At 46.6% G+C, this 20,016-nt stretch overlaps 2 long non-coding RNA genes and 1 pseudogene across 2 annotated transcripts; 1 reads left to right on the plus strand and 2 right to left on the minus strand.

Moving 5' to 3' along the window:
• Positions 1-3,734: 3,734 nt before the first annotated feature.
• LOC113073825 (uncharacterized) lies at positions 3,735-9,841 on the minus strand. The gene is made up of 3 exons (XR_003280550.1): positions 9,758-9,841; positions 6,502-6,575; positions 3,735-3,773 (listed from the first exon to the last, which is right to left on the minus strand). It is a non-coding gene; the product is annotated as an uncharacterized LOC113073825 (long non-coding RNA).
• On the plus strand, positions 5,949-17,148 carry LOC113073823 (probable glutamate--tRNA ligase, mitochondrial; annotated as a pseudogene).
• Positions 17,149-17,295: 147 nt separating this feature from the next.
• LOC113073824 (uncharacterized) lies at positions 17,296-19,691 on the minus strand. The gene is made up of 3 exons (XR_003280549.1): positions 18,741-19,691; positions 18,215-18,302; positions 17,296-17,630 (listed from the first exon to the last, which is right to left on the minus strand). It is a non-coding gene; the product is annotated as an uncharacterized LOC113073824 (long non-coding RNA).
• Between the last annotated feature and the right edge of the window lie 325 nt (positions 19,692-20,016).

The following is a 20,016-nucleotide window of genomic DNA, read 5'->3' on the forward strand; positions in this document are numbered from 1 at the left end:
CTCACTTGTGCTCACTTGTGCTCACTGTCACTTGCTACTTACGTGTGTCTACCTCTGTGCTCCATGTTGGATATCCCCTGTGTTGGATATATTAAAAACCTTATTCCGTTTATCCTCGACTCCGTATTCCTTCAGGCAGCGTAAAACCGTGACAGAAGACCCGACCAAAAGAGAAAATAGAAAACTGCGTGTTCTTCCCTCCGTTTTGCTTTTGTTTTTTCACAGTCTTTTCTTTTCTTAGTGTCTATGGATCCCCTCTATCGTCCCGAATTCCTCATCCTCCTGCTGAAGCAGGAAGGACGTTCTCTCGAGGACCATACCAGACAGTTTTTCCTATTAGCTAATGCCACCAGCTACCCGGACGGCGCGCTCTGCACCTTCTACAACACCAGCCTGAACTCCAAATGCAGAGCGTTGTCGTCCGAAGATGGTCCTCGAGAGGATTTCGCCGCATACGTGGAGTGGACTCTGGCGAGAAATGGTCACCTCTCACCGTCTGCCCCATAGAGGACCTCGCCAGCCCCCACTCCGACCCAGAGACCAGCCAGCCACCATCACGCCGCACGGTGGCCAGAGCCCACCGCAGCCGCAGAGCCCGAGCCATCCACTGACAGGGAGCCGGAACTCGAGAGCGCGACTGACCAGGTGTGTGAGCCGGCAACACCGTGCATCGTGGGAGTCCTCGTGGAGATCGAGGGCGTGGAGGAAAGCCCTGCCCACACTCCTGCGACTGAGGGTGAGCTGTATACAGTCTCTGAAAGTCATATGGAGCAAGTTTCTGGATCTGATGGACTGGTCTACGGAGGTAATCCCTAATATTCCTGTTTCCCCGCTGGTTCCGTCCAGCCCTGATTCCCCTGTATACCCTCTCAGTCTCCCACTCCTTACCTCCTCCAGTCATTTCCTCTGCTCCATTTCCGCTGGTTCCGCCCAGCCTGAGTTTTCTGTTTCTCCGCTGGTTCGCCCAGCCTGAGTTTTCTGTTTCTCCGCTGGTTACGCCCAGCCCTGAATCTTCTGTTTCTCCGCTGGTTACGCCCAGCCCTGAGTTTCTCTGGTTTTCTCCGCTGGTTACGCCCAGACCCTGAGTTTTCTGTTTCTCCGCTGGTTACGCCCAGCCCTGAATTTTCTGTTTCTCCGCTGGTTACGCCCAGCCCTGAGTTTTCTGGTTTCTCCGCTGGTTACGCCCAGCCCTGAGTTTCCTGTATCTCCGCTGGCTCCGCCCAGCTCTGAATCTTCTGTTTCTCCGCTGTTCCGCCCAGCTCTGAATCTTCTGTGTCTCCGCTGGTTCCGCCCAGCTCTGAATCTTCTGTGTCTCCGCTTGGTTCCGCCCAGCTCTGAATCTTCTGTGTCTCCGCTGGTTTCCGCCCAGCTCTGAATCTTCTGTGTCTCCTGTATCCCTCCCAGCCTCCCTCTCCCGCCTCCTCTCAAACCTGCTGGTCCCTCTACTCCTCTTTCGCTGGTTCCGTCCAGTCCTGATCCTCCTGTCCTTCCTCCCATCCTTCTCCTCTCTCCTCCTCCTAGACCAGCCAGTTCCTCGCCATCCCTGCTGGTGCAGTCAGTCCCGCAGCTCACCCTCAGTCCGCGCCATCGGGGCGCGGTGGTTCGCCGCTGGACTGCCAGTCTCCAGCTCCGCCTTGGCGTGTTAAGGCCCTGTCTCCGCCTCCAGCCTCCGAGCCCTGGACTCCTCCTCGGTCCTTCGACCCCAGCGGCTCCGCCTTGGCTCTTAGCTCCCTCGTCTCCACCGTGGCCTGTCATCCCACCTGCTCCACCGGGCTCCCTCGTCCCTCCGGCTCCACCTTGGTCAGTCGTCGACCATCCGCCGCCTCGGGACTCCACTCCTCTGGTTCCACCTCGTCACTCCATCCCTCCGGCTCTGTCAGGCTCCTCCTTCCCTCCGGTTCCACCTCCATCCTCGGTCGCTCCGGCTCCACATCGGTCTGCCAGGACCCTGCCTCCGCCTTGGTCGCCTGAGCCTTCTGCTCCACCTAGCCCTCCGGAACCTCGACGTCCCCCTGGCTCTGCGGCTGTGCTGCTCCATCTTGGCTCCTCACCCACCGGTGCAGTCTCCGCCTGTCGGCCCCCTGGTGTCGTCGACCCTTCCTTCACCATGGCTCCTCCCGCCGTCGACTCCACCTTGGATCTCCGTCCTGGCTGGTCTCTGGTGGACCATCTGGCCTCCTCCTGCTCCTGTCCTCCTCCCCTGGCTCCTCCCTCCGTCGTCTCCTCCCTGGCTCCTCCTTCTGTGGTCCCTGTCTGCTGGCCCCCTCCTGGGAGTCCGTCCTCCACCGGAACCTCCTCCCAAGTTCCCACCCACGCCTCCCCTGTTGTTTCTACGGTGCGAGGACGCACCTACCGGGAGGGGGGAGTACTGTCACACACCTGGACTCATTTAATGTTTTTGCCCCAGTGACCCAGTTTCTGTCTTCCGTGATTAGTTCCCAGGTGTGTCTATTATCTTCCTCATGTGTTCCATGTCCCTGTTAATTTAATGATTCCATCCACCTGTGTTTCCCCAATTATCTGTTGTACATAAGCCTTGTCCCTTCTGTTCTGTTTTGGCGGGTCTTCTCACTTGTGCTCACTTGTGCTCACGTGTGACCACTTGCTACTTACGTGTGTCTACCTCTGTGCTCCATGTTGGATATCCCCTGTGTTGGATATATTAAAAACCTTATTCCGTTTATCCTCGACTCCGTATTCCTTCAGGCAGCGTAAAACCGTGACACCTATGACTTCTGGAAGCACCTCTTTTAAGAGCTTAGATGGTATAGGGTCTAACATACATGTTGTAAGTTTAGATGATTTAACAAGTTTATACAATTCTTCCTCTCCTATAGTAGAGAATGAGTGGAACTGTTCCTCAGGGGGTCTATAGTGCACTGTCTGATGCACTAAGACTATTTGCCATATTTCTAGACAGAAGAGTGGCGCCACCCCAGGAGGGATGAAGACCATCTCTTTTAAACAGGTCAGGTCTGCCCCAAAAGCTCGTCCAATTGTCTATATAACCTATGTTATTCTGTGGGCACCACTTAGACATCCAGCCATTGAGTGATGACAATCTGCTATGCATCTCGTCACCACGGTAAGCAGGGAGGGGACCAGAGCATATTACAGTGTCTGACATCGTGCTTGCAAGTTCACACACCTCTTTAAAGTTATTTTTAGTGATCTCTGACTGGCGAAGTCGAACATCATTAGCGCCGGCATGAATAACAATCTTACTGTATTTAAGTTTAGCATTAGCCCAGCACTTTTAAATTTGCCAAGATGTCAGGCGCTCTGGCTCCCCGGTAAACATTTGACTATGGTGGCTGGTGTCTCTATATTCACGTTCCGTACAATAGAATCGCCAATAACTAGAGCACTTTCATCAGGTTTCTCAGTGGGTGCATCACTGAGTGGGGAGAACCTGTTTAATGTTTTGATCGGAACAGAAGAGCGGTGTTTTGACCCACGACTACGCTGCCTCACCGTCACCCAGTTGCCCTGCTGCAGGGGCTCTGCTGGAACCGGACAATGTACAGGAATCCCTGAGCTAGACGCATCTTACTGTCCTCAATTAAAGTTTGGATGCGTGTCTCTAATTCTGAAATCTTCTCTGTCAGCCTAACTGTTTCCTGCATTTATCACATGTGAATCCCTCATCAGCGACAGAGATAGATAAACTGTACATGTGGCAAGAGGTGCAAATAACAATTGTAGGAGAAGCCATTACTCACCGTGCTTGATGAAATATTCTTACTGCGGTTGTTTGATGAACTTGTGGAAAACTGCAGCGTGAGAGAGGAGAGGAGAGGAGAAAAGAAAACGCTAATGACAAGCTAACGAGTGCTAACGCTTTGCAGGTGTGCTGCAGTATAAAAAGTACTGTATAAAGTATATAAATAAAACTTATTATTATTATTATTATTATTATTATTATTATAAATAAATTAAATAGCTAAAGTAAATCGTAAGTGGAAGTGCATTTGTCGATACTGTCATAAGCATACAGTACATCAGCAATTACACATGTTTAGGGGAATAGGGCATTATTAATATACCATGTAAGATGGTATGTGCTAGAAATGGGTAAACCACTATCAGTGAGTCTGCCCATGGGGTGGGGGCACCGTCGCACAAGGTGTCCCACATTGTCCCTCAGAAACATACCCCTTGTCCCCCCTTGGGCTTATTAGCAGGTGGTTACCCTATATGAGGTCTATGATTACATGACGCTATCTAGAGGAGCAAACCATAGACAGTAAAAGAAATGGACACAACGACCCCATTGGAACTCAACTGAGACAATTGAAGCCCATTTTTAGCGTTTTTTAGCACTTCCGTTTCTGACGCGCAGACTCAAACGAAGCTTGATGACGTCAGCAACCTGTCTGCCAGATGTAAATCTTCTAGTAGCTGTGCGTGCAAACTGCCATCGTTAATCTTGCAGAGACGGCGAGCTTGAGCGGGGAGTTCTTTGTCGTGAGTGAGCAGGAGTAAGTATTCTGATTAATTATTTTGTATAGTATTTTAAAATGTAACGCCAGTACGCCATATTAAGTTAATTGCCTGCGAGCTTCTCCTCCTGTCTGTACGGTAATGCGACAGAGAGTCGAGTGGTTATGACGCAATCGTTAGCCTATTTTTTACAAAAACTGTTTATACGGGGCCATAATGTAACATAGAAGGTAATGGAGCCCTTTATACATTGTCGTGTATCTTTAGAAATAAATAATGGACAAACGGAGTCTTTAAACGCCTCAGATGTAAAGTTATTCGCTGTCAAAGTGACGCCAAAATGAATGGGAGTCAATGGTATGCTAACACAAGTGAAGTTCTGCTACAAGATGGCAGCACCCGGCCAACTTCAACTCGCCGCCTGGAACAAACCATAGACAGTAAAAGAAATGGACACAGCAACCCCATTGAAACTCAATTGAGACAAGTGAAGCCCATTTTTAGCGTTTTTTAGCACTTCCGTTTCTGACGCGCAGACTCAAACGAAGCTTGACGACGTCAGCAACCTGTCTGACAGATGTAAATCTTCTAAGTAGCTGTGCGTGCAAACTGTCATCGTTAATCTTGCAGAGACGGCGAGCTTGAGCCGGGAGTTCTTTGTCGTGAGTGAGCAGGAGTAAGTATTCTGATTAATTATTTTGTATAGTATTTTAAAATGTAACGCCAGTATGCCATATTAAGTTAATTGCCTGCGAGCTTCTGCTCCTGTCTGTACGGTAATGCTACAGAGAGACGAGTGGTTATGACGCAACCGTTAGCCTATTTTTTACAAAAACGGTTTATACGGGGGCATAATGTAACATAGAAGGTAATGGAGCCCTTTATACATTGTCGTGTATCTTAAGAAATAAATAATGGACAAACGGAGTCTTTTAAAAGCCTCAGATGTAAAGTTATTCGCTGTCAAAGTGACGCCAAAATGAATGGGAGTCAATGGGAATGCTAACGCAAGTGAAGTTCTGCTAAAAGATGGCAGCCCCCACCCGACTTCAACTTCCGGTCGAGTTCCTTGCCCCCTGGAACAAACAGGAAAAAGTAGTGACGTCAGGCGACACTGGCATCAAAACGTTTTTTTTTTTTTTTTTTCATTTTGGGGTTGTCCTTATTCAGACAGTTTTTGGTTATATTATGCCCAGGTATGAACTTTGTTAAAAAAAATATTGTATTTTATTTTTTGTCCACTTACGGCGTGTCATTCCATAAGGAATGTTATTTTATTAATTTATTACTTTTGTTGGCAAAATATAATATACATAAATGCAAGTTTGGAAATAGTTATTACTAATTTTTAAATAATAAGTTAAACAATATCCAAACTATTTATAACCTGGTAAACAAGAAACCTGTTAATGTTTTAATGTATGTAACGTAAGCATTTCCATGTTTTCATTGTCAGAAGCGCTAGAGCTCTCTCTGATCGAGCGTGTGGAAGTAGAGACTTTTGTTTTGCTTTGTGAAACAGGAAGTGCCGCGGCGGTTCTCCGGAAGTCGCGGGTTCATGGACGCTGGAGATGTTCTGTGTTTTGAGGAAGGTGTGCTGGAGGAGACCCAGCTCGCGCAGAGGCGTGTGCACGAGACACCCCGCGCCCGCGCCACGCGTCCGCTTCGCTCCGAGTCCCACAGGTAACATATATCATATCTAACATGTAATATGTGTAATATCTAGTAGATGTGCCGAACGAGGCTTCCGAGGCTACTTCGGTGCTGCGCAGATTCTGCCACTGCGCTCTTCTCCGCCCTCTGGCGGTCAATAACAGCTCTACAGCAGCTGTGTCCTTCAGGAGAGTTCAGAAGCTTTCAAACAGCACAAACAAGCAATGTGTAAAGTGCTCAAGTACAGCTGTAAACACGACACAATCCCTGCTCGGCGTCTTGACCTGCTCCTTTTGTGTTTTAATATGTATATTATTTTACTCAGAGGCATAGAGTTAGGGGAGACTGGCAATCACTTTGATCAAACAATTAAATAAATGTTTTTGCATTTGAAATATGTCATACCTTTGATATTAGCTAAGATGAGAGGCTCACAGCTCCAGACAGCAGTCCTCACACAGAGAAGATGACTTTAGGAACTGAGGACAGAAGAGAAAGCGCAGTCTATGGCTGTTATTAGCTCTTTATATAAAGAAGGACAGATGTTGCGCTGAAAGATGTTCAGTAGATGAGAGACGCAGTCGATTAAACTGTTTAGTTTTGGGCTGCTAGCGGCTTAGAGACGTGATGGGGCAAAGATAACTAAAAACATCCAAATTATGCTTATAATGTGATCCGAACCTTAAAGTACCCGGACACTGTCCATGTTTCATTGATTGACCGTTAGCAGGGAGCATGATTGACAGGTGGTCTGACCAATCAGAGGCGCAGCTGCACTCAGACTCACAGCTCTACACTAATCTAACACACCTGATCCTGTAAGCGCTATTTTTGTTAATTTCTTCCCTATTGTTTTATTTATTATTATTATTATTTTAGAAACACTGAATGACAAAAAGCACCACCACAAGTCCAGTTAAAACACTGTTAAAATGATTAATATGCATTCAAACATGGTTATCAAGTTTTAATTGTAATTGTATCATTAAATAATACTTGATTATCATATTTTATACCACGAGGCCTTTGAATGCTTGAATCTGATTGGCTGACGAGAGTTCTTCTGGGAACGCAAGGCGAATATAGTTCCAGCAGCTCTCCTGACCACATTACAGGTCAGCGCTGCCCTGATGATTTTATATAGATGGGACAGGTAGCAATAAGAGACCGGAAAAGATATATGTACATATAAGGAACAGCTGGAGGACCAATTTAACCACTTATTAGGTCAATTGGGAACATGATTGGGTATAAAAAGAGCCTCTCAGAGTGACAGTGTCTATCAGAAGTCAAGATGGGCAGAGGATCACCAATTCCCCCAATGCTGCGGCGAAAAATAGTGGTGCAATATCAGAAAGGAGTTTCTCAGAGAAAAACTGCAAAGAATTTGAAGTTATCATCATCTACAGTGCATAATATCATCCAAAGATTCAGAGAATCTGGAACAATCTCTGTGTGTAAGGGTCAAGGCCTGAAAACCACACTGGATGCCCGTGATCTTCAGCTCTTAGACGGCACTGCATCACTTACAGGAATGATACTGTACTGGAGAACACAACATGGGCTCAGGAATACTTCCAGAAAACATTGTGTGTCATTCACCGTTACCAGCTAAAACTCTATAGGTCAAAAAAGAAGCCATATCTAATCATGATCCAGAAGTGCAGATGTTTTCTCTGGACCAAGGCTCATTTAAGATGGACAAAGTGTAAAACTGTTCTGTGTGTCAGACGAATCAAAATTTTGAGTTCTTTTTGGAAAACTGGGACACCATGTCATCTGGACTAAAGAGGACAAGGACAACCCAAGTTGTTATCAGCGCTCAGTTCAGAAGCATTTTCCAACATGCATTTTGCATTTTCATGGCTGCGTAGAAGAAAGATCCGGGGACTGAAATGACCAGCCTGCAGTCCAGATCTTTCACCCATAGAAAACATTTGGTGCATCATAAAGACAAAAGAAGACCTAAGACAAAGAAGACCTAAGACAGTTGAGCAACTAGAAGCCTGTATTAGACAAGAATGGGACAACATTCCTATTCCTAAACTTGAGCAGCTTGTCTCCTCAGTCCCCAGACATTTGCAGACTGCTATAGAAAGAAAAGGGGATGCGACACATTGGTAAACATGGACTTGTCCCAACTTTGTTGAGATGTATTGATGCCATGAAATTTAAAATCAACTTATTTCTCCCTTACAATGATAAATTGTCTCAGTTTAAACATTTGATATGTCATCTATGTTGCATTCTGAATAAAATATTGAAATTTGAAACGTCCACATCATTGCATTCTGTTTTTATTCACAATTTGTAAAGAGTCCCAACATTTTTGGAATTGGGTTTGTAATTTAAAACATGTTATTAATGTGGTATTTCCACCTGCTCTCAGACGGAGCAGTATTTACTGCACAGAGCCGAAGATACACAAACAGCTGTCATTATCTCCTACGATATCATCGATTTTATAACCTAATAATCTACGATTATATCATCTGTGATCCTGAATGTGATCAGGCCATGACTTCACAGTGTTTCTGACCGAAGACCGGAAATATCCGCAAAATAGAAAACATCCCTGAAATAAGAGCATGTGGTCTATCTGTGTGACAGATATGTGAACAGTTTTCCTTCAGAATCATCCTGGCGTTAGATTAATATTAATATTAAAGTGATGTGTGATTAAGAGTTAAGACACCAGCGCTCTGATGTTGCTGTAATATTTCTGGTTCACAGAATCAAGTGTGTAATGATGGTAAACAAGCAAAATGACTGTGTTGATGAATTGTGAGTGTGTGAGAGCATTGGTCTTGATCGTGACCTGGTGTGTGTTGTGTGTGTCCGCTCAGGGTTTCTGCATCTCGGGGGTCTGCGTACAGCGCTCTATAACTACTTGTTCAGCAGACAGCACGGCGGGGCCTTCCTCCTGCGTCTGGAGGACACTGACCGGAGCCGGCTGGTCCCCGGAGCCGCAGACGATATAGAGGACATGCTGGAGTGGGCAGGTGTGTGTGTGTGTGTGTGTGTGCTCTCTGAGAGACGGAGCTCTTCATTTCTGTCCTTCTTATGTGGTGCACTTCTGTTAAATGAACTGTTCTTTCTGATATCTATACACTTCTAAAAGCTAAAGAGCTTCCTGTCGAGTTCGGTCCGAGCGATGCAGAATCTGCAGGGAATAGTGTGGTGACGTGACGTGTTTCTATATCAGTGAAAGGTGCTGTCCCGATGAACACACGCTCATGATGATGGTGGAGATGATGGAGTACTTCACTCACCATCATGAACAGCACTGTGACTGCAGTGGAGTCATTCAGGTTCCTGTACTGTAGGAACACTTGTGGCAGCAGATGAGGTCACATTAATTAACATTTATGACGTGGGGTCTGTGTTCCGCGCCTCGGATCTTCTACTTTCTCAACCTCAGTCCTCGTGACCCCTGCTCTGCACATGGTCACTCTCATGAGATGCTGGAGCTGATGGCGGTGGATATTTGCGGCGGTCAGTTCTGATATTGTGACGAGCCGCCACAAATAAATCAGTGTATGAGGAACCTTGATGCTTGTGTATTTCATTCACATCTTATTTTTACTATCTGTGTTATAATTGTCTCTGTGTACTGGAAGCTGGTGTCATTAAAACATGTTCCTTGTATGTGTAAACGTACCTGGCAGTACAGATCTTTCTGTCTTCTGTCTGTGTTGCAGGCATCCCGCCGGACGAGAGCCGCCGCAGAGGAGGGGATTATGGGCCGTATGTTCAGTCCGAGCGACTGCAGCTCTACTCACAGGCGGCGTCTACTCTCCTGCAGACGGGACACGCCTACTACTGCTTCTGCTCCAATCAGAGGCTGGATCTGCTGAAGAGAGACGCCCAGCCGCAGCGGACAAGTGCCGCGGTAAACACACTGACGCCGGGGAGAGGCCAAAGGCCCTAATATACTTCAAAGTAAAAAAGAAGTTTGAAAAGACTATGACCGTATATTTTTTCAGAACTGTCCCTCGCGCTGCTGCGACAGCGTTTTAGTGGCAATGTAAAATTATGAGATTAAAGTCGTAATATTTAGTGAAAAGTTGAAATGTTTGGAGAATAAAGTCTTAATGTTTCTAGAAAAATTGATTGAATTCTGAATGAGTTGTTTCTTCGACCTTATTCTCGAAATATTACAACTTTATTCTTGTAATATTTAGACTTTAATCTCGTAATCTTAGATTATTTTTTTCAACGTGGCACTAAAACGGCATTGTACGCATCTGGAGGTGGGGTATAGATTAATGTAAACATGACTCGCAACGTGTAGACAATCTAGGAGTGAGACGGGCCCCGATGATCAGAATATAATAGACAAAAGAATCATGTTTAGCAGCAGTTCAGAGCCAAGTGTCATGTTTGCAATGCAAAAGATCCATAATCAGTCCTTTAGGGGAAGTGTGAATTCATTTATTTGTTTTTATAGTGTTGGGTAAATTGTTACACCTTTTTATAATTTATGTGGTGCCATGATTTACTCTTGATAAAAACAAAGATTTATTATTGTATGTTTGTTTGGCAATTCATTTACTGTCGTTTTTTTTGCATAACTCCGGGTCTTCGACACCAAACTTCATTGCGATTTCTTTCTACAAATAAAGTCTCTGCGAGTGATCGTACAGGTGCGGATATATTTGTGCAGCTCAACTGTTCAACACTCCAGTGTATTCAGGAGATGTTGTTCTACTGTAGGACCGCCGCAGAATGAGGAAAAAAACAATTGCAGTTCAAAGAAGGTGGAGTTTGGGAACACACCCACTGATTGGGTAACTGACACAGACCAATGGATTCAAAGCTATTCAAGAGTTCATGCCATTCTGGGGAGAGAGGTGTTGTGATGATGACACCACCAAATATCTAGGTCACTGTGTGGGAAGATTTGAATAACACCACCCAAATATTCACACAAAGAAAGAAGGTCCTTCACACCCGTCTCCTCTGTCTCTCCTCTTTCACACCTGTCTCCTCTGTCTCTCCTCTTTCACACCCGTCTCCTCCGTCTCTCCTCTTTCACACCCCTGTCTCCTCCATCTCTCCTCTTTCACACCTGTCTCCTCTGTCTCTCCTCTTTCACACCCGTCTCCTCTGTCTCTTCCATCCGTCTCTCCTCCATCACACACCTGTCTCCTCCATCTTTTCTCTTTCACACCTGTCTCCTCCGTCTCTACTCTTTCACACCTGTCTCCTCTGTCTCTCCTCTTTCACACCCGTCTCCTCCGTCTCTCCTCTTTCACACCTGTCTCCTCTGTCTCTTCCATCCGTCTCTCCTCTTTCACACCTGTCTCCTCCGTCTCTCCTCTTTCACACCCATCTCCCCCGTCTCTCCTCTTTCACACCTGTCTCCTCCGTCTCTCCTCTTTCACACCCCGTCTCCTCCATCTCTTCTTTCACACCTGTCTCCTCCGTCTCCCCCTTTCACACCTGTCTCCTCTGTCTCTTCCATCCATCTCTCCTCTTTCACACCTGTCTCCTCCGTCTCTCCTCCATCACACACCCGTCTCCTCCATCTCTCCTCTTTCACACCTGTCTCCTCCGTCTCTCCTCTTTCACACCTGTGTCCTCTGTCTCTCCTCTTTCACACCTGTCTCCTCTGTCTCTTCCATCTGTCTCTCCTCCATCACACACCTGTCTCCTCGGTCTCTCCTCTTTCACACCTGTCTCCTCCGTCTCTCCTCTTTCACACCTGTCTCCTCTGTCTCTTCCATCCATCTCTCCTCCATCACACACCTGTCTCCTCCGTCTCTCCTCTTTCACACCTGTCTCCTCTTTCTCTCCTCTTTCACACCTGTCTCCTCTGTCTCTTCCATCCGTCTCTCCTCCATCACACACCCTTCTCCTCCATCTCTTCTCTTTCACACCTGTCTCCTCTGTCTCTCCTCTTTCACACCTGTCTCCTCTGTCTCTCCTCTTTTCACACCCGTCTCTTCCATCCGTCTCTCCTCCATCACACACCTGTCTCCTCCATCTCTTCTCTTTCACACCTGTCTCCTCTGTCTCTCCACTTTCACACCTGTCTCCTCTGTCTCTTCCATCCATCTCTTCCATCCGTCTCTCCTCCATCACACACCTGTCTCCTCCGTCTCTCCTCTTTCACATCTGTCTCCTCCGTCTCTCCTCTTTCACACCCGTCTCCTCTGTCTCTCCTCTTTCACACCCGTCTCCCCTGTCTCTCCTCTTTCACACCTGTCTCCTCTGTCTCTTCCATCCGTCTCTCCTCTTTCACACCCGTCTCCCCTGTCTCTTCCATCCGTCTCTCCTCTTTCACACCCATCTCCCCTGTCTCTCCTCTTTCACACCTGTCTCCTCCGTCTCTCCTCTTTCACACCTGTCTCCTCCGTCTCTCCTCTTTCACACCTGTCTCCTCTGTCTCTTCCATCCGTCTCTCCTCTTTCACACCCATCTCCCCTGTCTCTTCCATCCGTCTCTCCTCTTTCACACCCATCTCCCCTGTCTCTCCTCTTTCACACCTGTCTCCTCCGTCTCTCCTCTTTCACACCTGTCTCCCCTGTCTCTCCTCCTTCACACCCGTCTCCCCCGTCTCTCCTCTTTCACACCTGTCTCTTCCGTCTCTCCTCTTTCACACCCGTCTCCTCCATCTCTTCTCTTTTCACACCCGTCTCCTCCATCTCTTCTCTTTCACACCTGTCTCCTCTGTCTCATCCATCCATCTCTCCTCTTTCACACCTGTCTCCTCCATCACACACCCGTTTCCTCCATCTCTCCTCTTTCACACCTGTCTCCTCTGTCTCTCCTCTTTCACACCCCTTTCTCCTCTGTCTCTTCCATCCGTCTCTCCTCCATCACACACCCGTCTCCTCCATCTCTTCTCTTTCACACCTGTCTCCTCTGTCTCTCCTCTTTTACACCTGTCTCCTCTGTCTCTTCCATCCGTCTCTCCTCCATCACACACCTGTCTCCTCCCGTCTCTCCTCTTTCACACCTGTCTCCTCTGTCTCTCCTCTTTCACACCTGTCTCCCGTCTCTCCTCTTTCACACCCGTCTCCCCTGTCTGTCCTCTTTCACACCTGTCTCCTCTGTCTCTTCCATCCGTCTCTCCTCCATCACACACCTGTCTCCTCCGTCTCTCCTCTTTCACACCTGTCTCCTCTGTCTCTCCTCTTTCACACCTGTCTCCCGTCTCTCCTCTTTCACACCCGTCTCCCCTGTCTGTCCTCTTTCACACCTGTCTCCTCTGTCTCTTCCATCCGTCTCTCATCCATCACACACCCGTCTCCTCCATCTCTCCTCCATCACACACCCGTCTCCTCCATCTCTCCTCCATCACACACCCGTCTCCTCCATCTCTCCTCTTTCACACCTGTCTCCTCTGTCTCTCCTCTTTCACACCTCTCTTCCATCTCTCCTCTTTCACAACTGTCTCTCCTCTTTCACACCTGTCTCCTCCATCTCTCCTCTTTCACACCTGTCTCCTCTGTCTCTTCCATCCGTCTCTCCTCTTTCACACCTGTCTCCTCCATCTCTCCTCTTTCACACCTGTCTCCTCCATCTCTCCTCTTTCACACCTGTCTCCTGTCTCTCCTCTTTCACACCTGTCTCCTCTGTCTCTTCCATCCGTCTCTCCTCCATCACACACCTGTCTCCTCCGTCTCTCCTCTTTCACACCTGTCTCCTCTGTCTCTCCTCTTTCACACCTGTCTCCTCTGTCTCTTCCATCCGTCTCTCCTCCATCACGCACCTGTCTCCTCCGTCTCTCCTCCATCACACACCCGTCTCCTCCATCTCTCCTCCATCACACACCCGTCTCCTCCATCTATCCTCCATCACACACCCGTCTCCTCCATCTCTCCTCTTTCACACCTGTCTCCTCCATCTCTCCTCTTTCACACCTCTCTTCCATCTCTCCTCTTTCACACCTGTCCCTCCTCTTTCACACCTGTCTCCTCCGTCTCTCCTCTTTCACACCTGTCTCCTCCGTCTCTCCTCTTTCACACCTGTCTCCTCCGTCTCTCCTCTTTCACACCTGTCTCCTCCATCTCTCCTCCATCACACACCCGTCTCCTCCATCTCTCCTCTTTCACACCTGTCTCCTCTGTTTCTCCTCTTTCACACCTGTCTCCTCTGTCTCTCCTCTTTCACACCTCTCTTCCATCTCTCCTCTTTCACACCTGTCCCTCCTCTTTCACACCTGTCTCCTCCGTCTCTCCTCTTTCACACCTGTCTCCTCCGTCTCTCCTCTTTCACACCTGTCTCCTCCGTCTCTCCTCTTTCACACCTGTCTCCTCCGTCTCTCCTCTTTCACACCTGTCTCCTCCGTCTCTCCTCTTTCACACCTGTCTCCTCCGTTTCTCCTCTTTCACACCTGTCTCCTCCGTCTCTGCAGTTATGATAACCGCTGTCGAGAGGTGCCGCCGGAGCAGGTGCAGCAAAAAGCTGGCTCAGGGGATTCCGTGTGTGATCCGCTTCAAGCTGGACTCAGGTGCAGAGGTTTTCCAGGACCTGATCTTTGGCTGGACACGGCACGATCCGGCAGCAGCGGAGGGAGATCCGGTCATCCTGAAGGCTGACGGCTTCCCCCACCTATCACCTTGCTAGTGTGGTGGACGACCATCACATGAACATCAGTCATGTTGCTGCGCGGCTCTGAGTGGCTGATCTCCACCTCCAAACACCTGCAGCTGTTCCGCGCACTGCGCTGGACACCACCCGCTTACGCACACCTGCCACTGCTGCTCAACCGTGACGGCACTAAGCTGTCCAAGAGACAAGGAGACATCTTCGTCCAGCGTTTCAGAGAGCAGGGTGTGCTGCCCGAGACCCTGCTGGACATAGTCACTCACGCCGGATCCGGCTTCAGAGGTGAGTGTGTCCAGGAACATGATGATTGTAGCTATCCTGTAAGATCACTAAATGGATCTATTAAACTTTGGTACGATGTAGGTAGACTGTATGATAATGACACCTATTGACTTGTATGCTATGATGCAGATTACTATAGAGGAATTAAACATCATCAGAATGTGCTAGTAGTAAACAAGAAAAGAATGATCAATCATTCGACTGGGTTTGGTGAAAGTAAATATTCATCATACACTTAAAATCATTCGTTAATGTTTTTTTCTTTTATGCAGATAATCGGATCGGTCGGCGCCTGGATGAATTAGTTTGTGAGTTTAACATTTCCAAGATCACGACGCACTCTGCTCTGCTGGATCTGGACAAACTAGACGAGTTCAACAGGTGTTTCTTTAGTTAAAGCTGTCACACATGCAGATGAACAGTCTGTACTGCACTATGAAATAAGTGTAGTCTTGTGCGTCCTGATAAAGGTCAGCTGATCACAGAGTGTTTCAGCTGTGTGTGTGTGTGTGTGTGTGTAGGGTTCATCTGCAGCACAGAATCGAGGATGAGGAGCAGTGTGCTGTGCTGCTGGATGAGCTGCGTCAGCAGGTTCTTCACACACACGGCTCTCGGATCAGCGACCGCTCCGTCCTGGAGACACACTACATGCAGAGAGTCCTGCAGCTGCGCAAGGTAGCAGAGCAAACCGAGCCAACGCCATCACTCGCGCTTTCCTTTTGTTTTGTTCATTTAGGTATTTCTATAGTGCAATGCAAATTGTGTCAAAGTAGCTTTAAAGTATTACACAGAGAAATAGTGTGTCAAAATAGTGCTCAGTTCTCCTCTGACCAGACGAAACCAGTAGTTCAATTCCAGGCTGCAGCAAAGTCAGATTGTGCAGAAGAATCATCTGTTTCCTGTGGTCTTGTCCTGGTGCTCCTCTGAAACAAGGTCTTTACAGGGGATCTGTATCTGGGCTCTAGTTGTCCTGGTCTCCGCTGTCTTTCAGGGATGTAGAGGTCCTTTCTAGGTGCTGATCCACCATCTGGTCTGGATACGTACTGGATCCGGGCGACTGGATTCAGATACCAGCTCGTTAGAAGAGAGCTATGTAAATGAACTGTGTTCTGATTGACGTGATCCCCACACAGTGTTCATTGCTCCCTACTCCCTGAGCAGGGGATATCTGTTGAAGTGTGCTGCTGCCTGCGATGGCGGGCCGGATTCTCCAGCATATGGCTACTGAGTTGTTGTGGGAATTCACTGTAGTAGCTATTTTTCAGGCGTACTCTAAAATAAAATTTATATTTTTCTTAAATACTTTAATTCTGTCATCAAACTTTTAAGTAAGATTAGGCTTAATGTCAACCGTTTTTATTTTTCTCAAATATTTTGGTGGGTTGTGAGAGATTTCACAAACGAATGTTGTGGTCAATAGTGTCGAACGCAGCACTGAGCTTTGTGTGTTTGAGTGAGTGTCTGATTGAACTCTCCTGTCACTGTGTGTGTGTGTGTGTGTGTGTGTGTGTGTGCGCTTCAGGGTCACATCTGCTCGCTGCGAGAGCTACTCGATCACACACATACATATCTGTGGATCCGGCCGAAAGTCACGCGTCAGCAGCTGCAGGAAGTGAGCACAGAGGTGGATGACATCACAGCAGCAGTCATGCAGTGAGTTTCTCTCACACACACACACACACGTGCGTGCGCATGTTACTAGTGTGTTCATGTGTGTGGTAATGTGTGTTTGTGGTCAGGCTGGTGGCATCCAGCGGCTCATTCCTGTCCACAGAGCATCTGAACTCTGAGCTCAAACTGATCGCCAGCAGACTGAAGAACACCAAATACAGCGGAGCCATGAGAGTGCTGAGACTCGCTCTGAGTGCACAACAGGTGACACACACACGCACACACGCACACACACACGCACATACACTGCTGTAACGGTCTGTTGTGTGTGTCTGCAGCAGGGTCCCAGTGTGGCAGAGATGATGGTTTCTCTGGGGGAACAGGAAGTGTGTGTTCGTCTTCAGAAAGCTCTGGAACACTGATAGCGTGACCTGATGTGTTTAATAAAGGGGATGTAAATACAGATCTGTGGTCCGTGCTTTAATCACAAGAGGAGCGAGTGTCTTATGGTCACCTGATGTTTCACATCAAAAGGCATCCAATAATAAGAAATCTACTCTGTGTCTGTGATACTTCATTAAACTTATATTTTAAAGTCAAGTTACTTCTATTGCGTGTTATGTGTACTGTGTACAGTGTGTTTCTTGTCTTCTCGTGATGTGTGAGACGCAGCAGGAAACACTACAGCGATGTGTTCGGCTTCATGTCTCCATGAGGTCATCATCTCCTGCACGAGGTCATCATCTCCTGCACGAGGTCATCATCTCCTGCACGAGGGCATCATCTCCTGCACGAGGTCATCATCTCCTGCACGAGGGCATCATCTCCTGCACGAGGTCATCATCTCCTGCACGAGGGCATCATCTCCTGCACGAGGGCATCATCTCCTGCACGAGGTCATCTCCTGCTCGAGGTCATCTCCTGCACGAGGTCATCATCTCCTGCACGAGGTCATCATCTCCTTCACGAGGGCATCATCTCCTGCACGAGGTCATCATCTCCTGCACGAGGTCATCATCTCCTGCACGAGGGCATCATCTCCTGCACGAGGTCATCATCTCCTGCTCCTGAGAGACTCAGATCTGATTCACAGCACAGACAGAAACACATTTGGAAAGGTCTGGGAACGTTAAAACTACATCTTGGGGAAGAACACTGTTAGATGAATGTGGATCATTATGTTCTGAGCTTTTCCTTAAATTAAGGAGATAACAGAAGTGAAGTGAGTAGTGATGGATATCAGTAGAGCCCCCCCACGCCCCTCACTACTGTTCACAGAGAAAAACATGAGGTTAAAATAGATCAATTAAATGAAAAGATTAAAGTCCACAGCTTGTTTATTTGACTAGTGATAGCTGAACCAACGGACCGAACATATAATCAGATAAACACAGTCATCATCCCCACAGGTTTTAGGTTTCTTTAATTAATAACCATAAATGTATATTGAATTTATTCAGTGAACTCTATTCAGTCTATTTGTGTTTATACAATATAATGTTTCTTATTCAGTGCTTTGAGTGTTTTAAGTTCAATTTCTTTGTTCTGTTGTAATTCATGGTCTTTGTTTTTACACAGGTTAGTATTTTATATATTTATTTATTTCTCTTTTAGTCAGAAAACACAGAAAACGAGCCGTATACAGCAGGACAATGACTTCACTTACCTGTCCTTCTCTTGAAGCACACATCCATCTCTTCTTCTTAAAGTCTGTGTTAAGAGAGATCTGTTCTGCGGTTTAATCACGCTGACCGCTGCACTCAAGAAATAAATCATTGGTCTTAATGTACTTATTATAATTAATTATAACTTGATATAATTATGACACCTATTTCCACACATTTGGATGTTGTCTCAACACGCACTGTGTTATTATTCAACATATGGATAGGATTTCTGTTCAGTAAAGAGTCAGATTTCACATCACTTCAGGTAATCTCAGACTGGTTTGGGCAATAGTTTGTCAGGTCTTCTGAGGTTCTTCCACATTATTAAGAAAGTCACAGTTCTCATGAAATATGGTGAGGAAGAAAGATCTTTCTGACTTCACTCAACAGAGCATCTCGAGACCACGATAACCGAGTAAACCGAACAAAGTCACCCCACGGGACCGTAGAAATCTGACTGATTTAATCTTTATTTTACTCTCCATCAGCACAATGCAGACAATAATAAAAGATTTTTGATCTTACCAGCACTCCACCACAGACTGGACTCCAGCTCGTTAATGGCACGCGCGCGAACTGACGAGGTCACGTGGATTTCCGGTCATCAGCGCATGCGCAATAGTAGTAGTTTGACTCGAATCATTCTTTTTCGTTGTTTCGACAGAAATTAATTATTTTAACCTTTATTTTGGATTTAGTTCAGACTGATTTAAAATAATTGTGTACATCCTTAAACTGATTAATTGTATTTGTTTTAAAATGCTCTATTATCTTATCAAATCAAACAACAGCCAGATTTCTTTTTTTCTTTTTTTTTGCGTGTCCACGTCACGCGCTTATTGAAACCCATTTTACACACACTTACAATAAAATATGTAAATCTCTTTAAATAAAAGCCTGGCTGAGTGGTTTGTGTGTTTGTTGCTGATATCAGCTTACACCAGGTTAGACAGTCGTACAGCAACGCTGAGTTCCTGTACTCCACCTTATATCCCTCTGCTCTTCCAATGTTACACAGTCTGAACAGCTGTAACTTTCCATGGATAACATAAAACACACTCTGTAGGTTCTTTCTCACACATTTAGGACTTAGGTGACCACTGTAGAGGTAACAGAGCTTACTAGAAGCTGCTTTGAAACCATGTGTGTATTGTGGATGCTCTATTAATATCTTGACTTGAATTAAACAAGGTGAAGATTCTTACTATTAGAGATGCAAGCGATCAAATTAATAAATGAATGAAACTTAATCTGTACAATGTGACGAGTCCCTCGTTACTTCCACTTAGACCGGTCAGTGGGTGTGGTTGGAAGGCTCGTCAACGGAATTGTGTGCACCTGTTCCTTCCCTATATAGTGTCAGCTCTGTTTGGTGTGGAGGGTGAACTCCCGGCTGTTTGGTTTTGCTTTGGCTATTTTGAGGTTATGATTAGTTTAACTCTGTTCTGTTGGATGCTTGGAGCATTCGTTTGTTGACGGAATCGTGTTTTTGGTTTGTTGATTTCTTATTTTATGTTCTTTATTTATATTAATAAATATCTTTGTTGCAACATACCAACCTGACTATGTCCTCCTTCCCATTTGTCACGGCTTTGAGCCGGTCGTGACAACAAACAAGTGTCTGCCACAAGATAATGTTTCCATATCTGATTTTCTTCTATTAGTACTGTGAGGGCTTACAGGTATATAATACATCTAGAGAGAGATCAAAAACTATATTACTATATTACAGTTTAAAATAGCTGAGCTGAGGTATATAACCATTTTAATAACTGCAGAAATATGTTATTAACACATTGTC

The sequence above is a fragment of the Carassius auratus genome, unplaced genomic scaffold (assembly GCF_003368295.1).
Source record: "Carassius auratus strain Wakin unplaced genomic scaffold, ASM336829v1 scaf_tig00012937, whole genome shotgun sequence".
Taxonomy (NCBI): Eukaryota; Metazoa; Chordata; class Actinopteri; order Cypriniformes; family Cyprinidae; genus Carassius; species Carassius auratus.